Source organism: Elephantulus edwardii, unplaced genomic scaffold, assembly GCF_000299155.1.
Source record: "Elephantulus edwardii isolate Elephantulus edwardi_28Jun2011 unplaced genomic scaffold, EleEdw1.0 scaffold00303, whole genome shotgun sequence".
NCBI classification, from domain to species: Eukaryota; Metazoa; Chordata; class Mammalia; order Macroscelidea; family Macroscelididae; genus Elephantulus; species Elephantulus edwardii.
In genome coordinates, this window is record NW_006400053.1 from 124,244 (window position 1) to 130,243 (window position 6,000).

Below are 6,000 nucleotides of genomic sequence, written 5' to 3' on the forward strand. Positions count from 1 at the left end.
CTCTAGGCTCCTCAATGCCTGCTTCAAGCTGAGTCTTCATATGGCTGTGTAAAATACCATACTGTTACCTTGCAGGTGTAGAGAAAAGGTTTTCACCAATCTTACACATTCATTCCTCTGAAAGAAAAAGGTGCACAGTGCTCTCCACTCTTGGTGGAGGTAAAGTTTTTCCTTATCTAAAAGTGAATATGTTTATTTTACCATCAGTGTAACTGAACTTGCTTTCCTGTGATGAATACCTTGAGAGCAAGTTTTTGGTATTAAAATGCAAGATGGGGCCTTTGGCCTTATTGCTTTTAGCCAGAAGTTGAGATGTCTTGGCCAGAACACTCTCCTGGGCTCTAAGTTGGAAGTACTGGCTACAAATAGGTATTATTTCATGGCTGATTCAAGACTGAAGGAGCCCATGTGCTCTGACCAGTTGTGGAGAATCAATAAATCCTAAACTGATAGGCCTGCTTACCCCATGAAGTGTGTAAGGTAAACTTTTGGTGAGCCAAAGCCACAGGCCACCACTGCTTTCATTTCCAGCCTTCCAGTGCTGACCAAGGGAGAAGGGGTCTCCTTTCATGCCAGTCTTCCCTCTGTATCTGTTGTCCAGTTGGTAAACTAGCCTCTGGTTGATGTAAATGCAATGAAGCTGTTTCTTAAAGTCACTCTTGGCTAGAGGTGGACAAAGGGATAGTTCCAGAGTCAGTTTTGTGGTTACTTAAAGGTTTACCCACTGTTTGAAAAAATAAAATAATCTTGAAATGAAATTATTATTATTTTTTTTACTTTGAAAGGAAAAAAAGTCCAGCCATCAAGGGAGATGGGATGGTCTAGAGAAGTGCTAGGTGTGGGGGTCAGAGGACTGGGTGACTGGGCACACCTGCACTGTGCGTGGGGTTTCCAGTTGTTCTGAGCGAAGCCCAGTGATACTCCATGGTGTGATCTGGGGTGGGTGTGTGGGTGTGTGTGTGTTTGAAAACGTACAAGTCCTGCATAAAAGTGGAGTGCTATTAGAACATCAAGAGGGCGCACTTGATTCCATAGACACTTGCTCAGGCCACACTGGATTTTCCACCTTTTTTAGATGACTTCCTGCTTATTAGAGAAGCTTGAATGGTCTTTGAGTTGAGGTCAGGTAGCCAAGACTAGAAATGAACAAGTAATTTAAATCACCTGCTCCTCAATTTTTCATCTGAATAATGGAATTGATGCTTATTTATTGATAATGTTTGTTGGAAAATAAAAACGAGGAAACGGACTATGAAAAAGTACTTTGACATTAGAGATTTGGCTTAAGTGCAGCTGATGCTAGCATGCCTCTAGGTTTGTTCTCTCACTCATTGCTGTGGAGTCAGAGCTGACACTCCAGCAGTTTTTAAGAGGCTGTGGAAAACATGGGAGGAAATTGCCTGTATTTCTATCGAGGAGACACTGGTGCATTTGAAGTTTGGGTTAATGGTGCTGTCCCAATGGACAGCAGAGTGTCCTGTCTGTAGGCTGGCTCCTTTTTTTTTTTCCAGGACCACCCCAGGAAGTCTTCTCCTTCATCAGTGGTCTCAGTCCCACTAGGATTTTTGGGGTGTCATGATACGGTGTTCCCAGTATGGCTAACTTGTAACAGCATTCAGAGAAATCTTCCCTTGACCGTACCTGAAACACAGATATGGCCATTTGCTTAGCAGTTTTTGGATTGGACTTGAATTCCTACACTTTGCAGAGATCTCTTTCGACTTCTACTGTCCACTGTGATGCCCGCTAGCCACATGTGATTTTTGAGCATTGACATATAGCCAGTTTGAACCCTGGATTCCAAAGGCTTTTTATAGATGAAAGAATAAAAAAAGTCTCATTAATACTTTCATACTGATTGAATGTTGAAATGATGACAGTTTGATAAATTAAGTAAAATTTGTATGAAATTTGAATTTTACTTGATTTTTAAAAAATATGGCTTCTAGAAAAGTTTAAATTACACATGTGCCTTGCATTATATTTTTGTTGGAGAGCGCGGTGAGTGAGTTCTTTTATCTGGGGAACCACTACAGGGTGATAGTCTTACACATCCAGGCTGGATGGAGGCATGGAAACTGGTCAGAATGTCTACCTTGAGTTCAGCATAAGTGTTGAGGTAGTGATAGAAAAGATTAAGCACAAAAGAATCTTCTGCAGATGCTCTTCAGCCTGGCTGTGGAAGGAGGGAGAATAGCTAGCGAGACACTCAAGTCAAGGGTATGTGTGCAATCTTTGACATATTGGAGAAACACTCAATTAGGTAGTACTGATACACAGTTCTTACCTGACATGCTCCTTTTAAATCCCTACTTTTATTTAATGTGACTCTGCAGTGGCAGGTAGCTTAATAGACAGCTGCATTAAGGAAATTACCACTTCATGGGTTCTCTGCACACTTTCATATTTCTTTCTTGCAATTTCAGGAGATATTTTATTCAGACTTAGGCTGTTCGTGCAACAGGTCTGATTGAGAAAGCTGTGCCATTTCCCATTCTGTTGTTTTTGACATGGACGGGGCTGATGGCTCTGCCCTGGCCTCTCGTGCTTTCCCACTCTTTGCCCTTGTTCAGTCTTTAGTAGTAGGTGGTTGCCAGAGTTTCTGCCTGCTTTCTCTGTGTCACTGTTTTGTTTGCCCAAACTCTCATCTGCACATTGTCCCACCTGCAGCCAGCTTACAAGTGGCTGCTCACATCTGTGGCACCTTTGGATGTGGTGACCTTCCCTTACTCCTCACCTCTATCTTTTTGACTCTCTGACGTTCCTCTCTCAGTGGGGAATATACCTGTCTCATTAGCTTCTTTGTCAGGGCATGAGGTGGCATTTGGACTCTCCTTCAACTGGGCATTGAGTCCTTATCCTGAATGTTTCTGAAATCTCCCCTCAGCTCTGTCCTCTGCCTCCTTGGTGATACTGCATCCTCTCTAGTCCACCTCATAGCCCTTCCTTGCTTCTTCACCTTGACCTCAGCAGTTCTCCCAACACTGGCCAGTATGCTGACCAATACCCAGCAACTGTTGAGCTGTCTCTGATTTGTTCCACCACTGTGCACGTCAGGATAGACCCGTGCTCTGTGAGATTTTCACTGCCTGATTTTGACAAGTCTATTGCCATGCCTTCCTTCCCAGGTGCTTTCAGATAGACTCAGACCGCCAAGCTTTTAGTTACTGGCTAAGAGTTTTAACCATTTCTTCCTCCCAGGTGCTGCTGACCAATATGCTCCAACACCTTTGAACTGTAGTATTGCTAAAGTGGCTTGAAAGACTGTGAGCTGTTGAAAGTATTAATGAATCTGTCTTAGAGGAAGTGCAACCAGGGTGCTCCTTAGAGGCAAGGATGATGAAACTTGAGTATGTTGTCAGGAAGGACCAGTCCTTAGAAAAATACATCATGCTGGGGAAAGGTACAGGGTAAGAGAAGACCTTCAAGAGATGAATTGGTACAGTGAGAACAACAGTGGGCTCAAGCATGGCAGATCGTGGCAATAGCACCAGAAAGGACCGAGTTCAGATGTGTTGTTCACAGGGTCACTGTGAGTGGTGGTCAGCACAGTGGTGCTTAGCAACAACATCAGAGGTCCCTCCCATACTAGAACTTTGTTGGTTAGCACCTTAGTATCTATCATAAAGCTCCCTGATCGTCTTCCATCCTACCCTGTGATCCTGTGGTCCGGGGCTGTCCCAACCTGCAGCGCTACCTTTTGGCACCAGCTCTCCTCCTTTTATCAGCAGAGCTTTGTGCCTCCCTGCAGCCCCTGGTTTGTTTGTGTGGTATGTGTCCTCTTCTCCTGGAGGGCAGTCCTGTCTCTGAGGGGACTAGCACAGTATCTACTTTGTGAGAATTTTGCTGTTAGGAAGATATATTTCACCCCAGAGCAGAGAGTCCTGTATAACTGCAGTCCTTGATGAACCCGAAGATTCTGGGATTATGATATATGGATGTTTCCCATGTCATTTTCATGATTATTGCTTCTGATTAGCATCTCTACCAAAGCCACCTCCAGCTCTTAATTGGCAGAGGCAGTCACTCATGGATGGTAGCTTTTGGTATCTCCTGCTATTATTAAATGACTCAAAGATTATGGAGAAACACGAGTATTATTCTGAAAGTTGAAGCTTGGCCTCTGCAGCTGTTTATTAGCTGGTAGGAATTTGTTTGCTGGAGTCTCACCATGTCCAGGAATGGACAGAGATAGGCCAGTCCTCCTGGGTGCATATGGCTTTCTTCCTTCTGAGGAATTGACTTCAGTGGTGCTTGGTGTGCTGTGCATAGAGTTTGCCAGGGCTCAATCTAAAGATGTAGACAACCCCACCATACCCCTAAAAACACAGCCCCAACACAACCGCACTGCTAAATGTAATTTCAAAGTGATTTTTAACCCTTGAGGAGAAACAGTTTGTAGGCCACCAAATTACTGTGATTGTGTGTGAGGAGGCCAGGCCTTTGCCAGTGCTTGAAGATGGCCATCCTAGCCATATTGGAAGCAGGCTTAGCTGGAAATGCAGCCTTATTTCAATTAAAAGGGTGCTGACTGAGAACAGAGATCCTAGGCTTTAATGTTTTGCATACTGTTTTCAATATGAGAAACTAGAAAATCAAGATTGGAGGATCCTTGGAGTGTTAAGTCAAGGAATGACTCCCTTTCCTGACAAAAGGAACCTGTTTCACTGTCATCTCATTGATGAGACCAGAACTTCAAATGAAGACAAGTGGTGTAAAAAGGACACTCTGCATCCCCTCCCTTTGCAGGTTTTCGTGTTCTCGCTTGTCAGAAGTCCGCTTGATTCCAGTATATGTGTGTATATCAGGATTGGCCTCCTGCCACATATTCCTATAGGTTGGTGTGTTCAGTCTTCCAGGCAGAGGTGGGTCCACTTGTTAACCAGTAAAACAGTTGGCTCTCAACTTAACTGTGACTTGTGCTAACCCCATGGTTGCTGATGGAATTGCTCCATAGGATTTGTTGGCTATAATTTTTATGAAAACAGATCCTGAAGCCTTTTTTTCTAAGTGCTATTGAGTAGGTGTGAACTGTCAACTTTTATGTTAAAAAACTCAGTTCATTGCTGTCGTATCAGAACCAACTCATAGTTGACCCTCCAGCAGTTATCACAGGCTGCAAACCACATGGGAGGAGACTGGCCATCTTCTGAGGAGTGGCTAGTAGATTCAGACCACCTGCCTTTGAGTTGGCACTGCAAACTCCTTACCTAGTAGGGCCACCAGAGCCCCTACCTATCGTGGTAACCCTTAAGTCAATCAAGTGAAATCAAGCTCATTGCTTTTGAGTCTAAATCAGCTTCTAGCTGACCCTCCATTGGGTTTCTGAGGCAATCTTCTCTCTTCCTTGCATGGAGCCCTTGGTAAATGTGAACTGTCGTAGACGCGTGGCCTTTGGACTCTCAGTGCAGATCCTTGTATGCCACCAGAACTCCCTGTAGGTTAGTAGTGGAGCAACCCATTATGTTCCACACAAGGGATCTTTAAGTGGTACATAAAGTGTGCACACATATTTGCATATCACCTGCTGGTGAGAGGTACAGCTTCACTGCCCTAAGATTCTATGGGGTGTGCAGTGTTTCATCTTAATACATCTTTAAAAACAACACAGCCTCGAGCTGTGCACGATGACCTAGAACATTTCTTCCTGCTGTGTGCTGCAGCCAGCCTTCTGCGCAACTGGCCCTCGGGGCTGCCAGGCTGTGGTTCTGCTGCTCACAGCAGAGGGATCTCCAAGGGATACCTGGAACTCCTGGGGAAGAGCTCATTTCCTTTCTCTGGAAGGTCTCTGCGCTAGTCAGCTGCTCATGGTGTGGGGGTGAGCTTTATTTCAGAATCATCTCAGGAACAGGTTTGAGGCCTTGAACACTAATGAGCGAAGACCAGATGAGTTCTGGGAGGATATCAAAGGTATCATCCAGGAAGAGTGCAAACGGTCATTACAAAGACAGAAGAGGAAGAAGAGACCAAAATGGATGTCAGAAGAGACTCTGAAGATTG

General features: G+C 44.5%; 1 protein-coding gene across 1 annotated transcript in view; it reads left to right on the forward strand.

The window, feature by feature from the left end:
* Positions 1–6,000, forward strand: part of IGF1R (insulin-like growth factor 1 receptor) — a 431,767-nt gene that overhangs the window by 80,961 nt on the left and 344,806 nt on the right. The gene's annotated exons all lie outside the window — the stretch shown is intronic.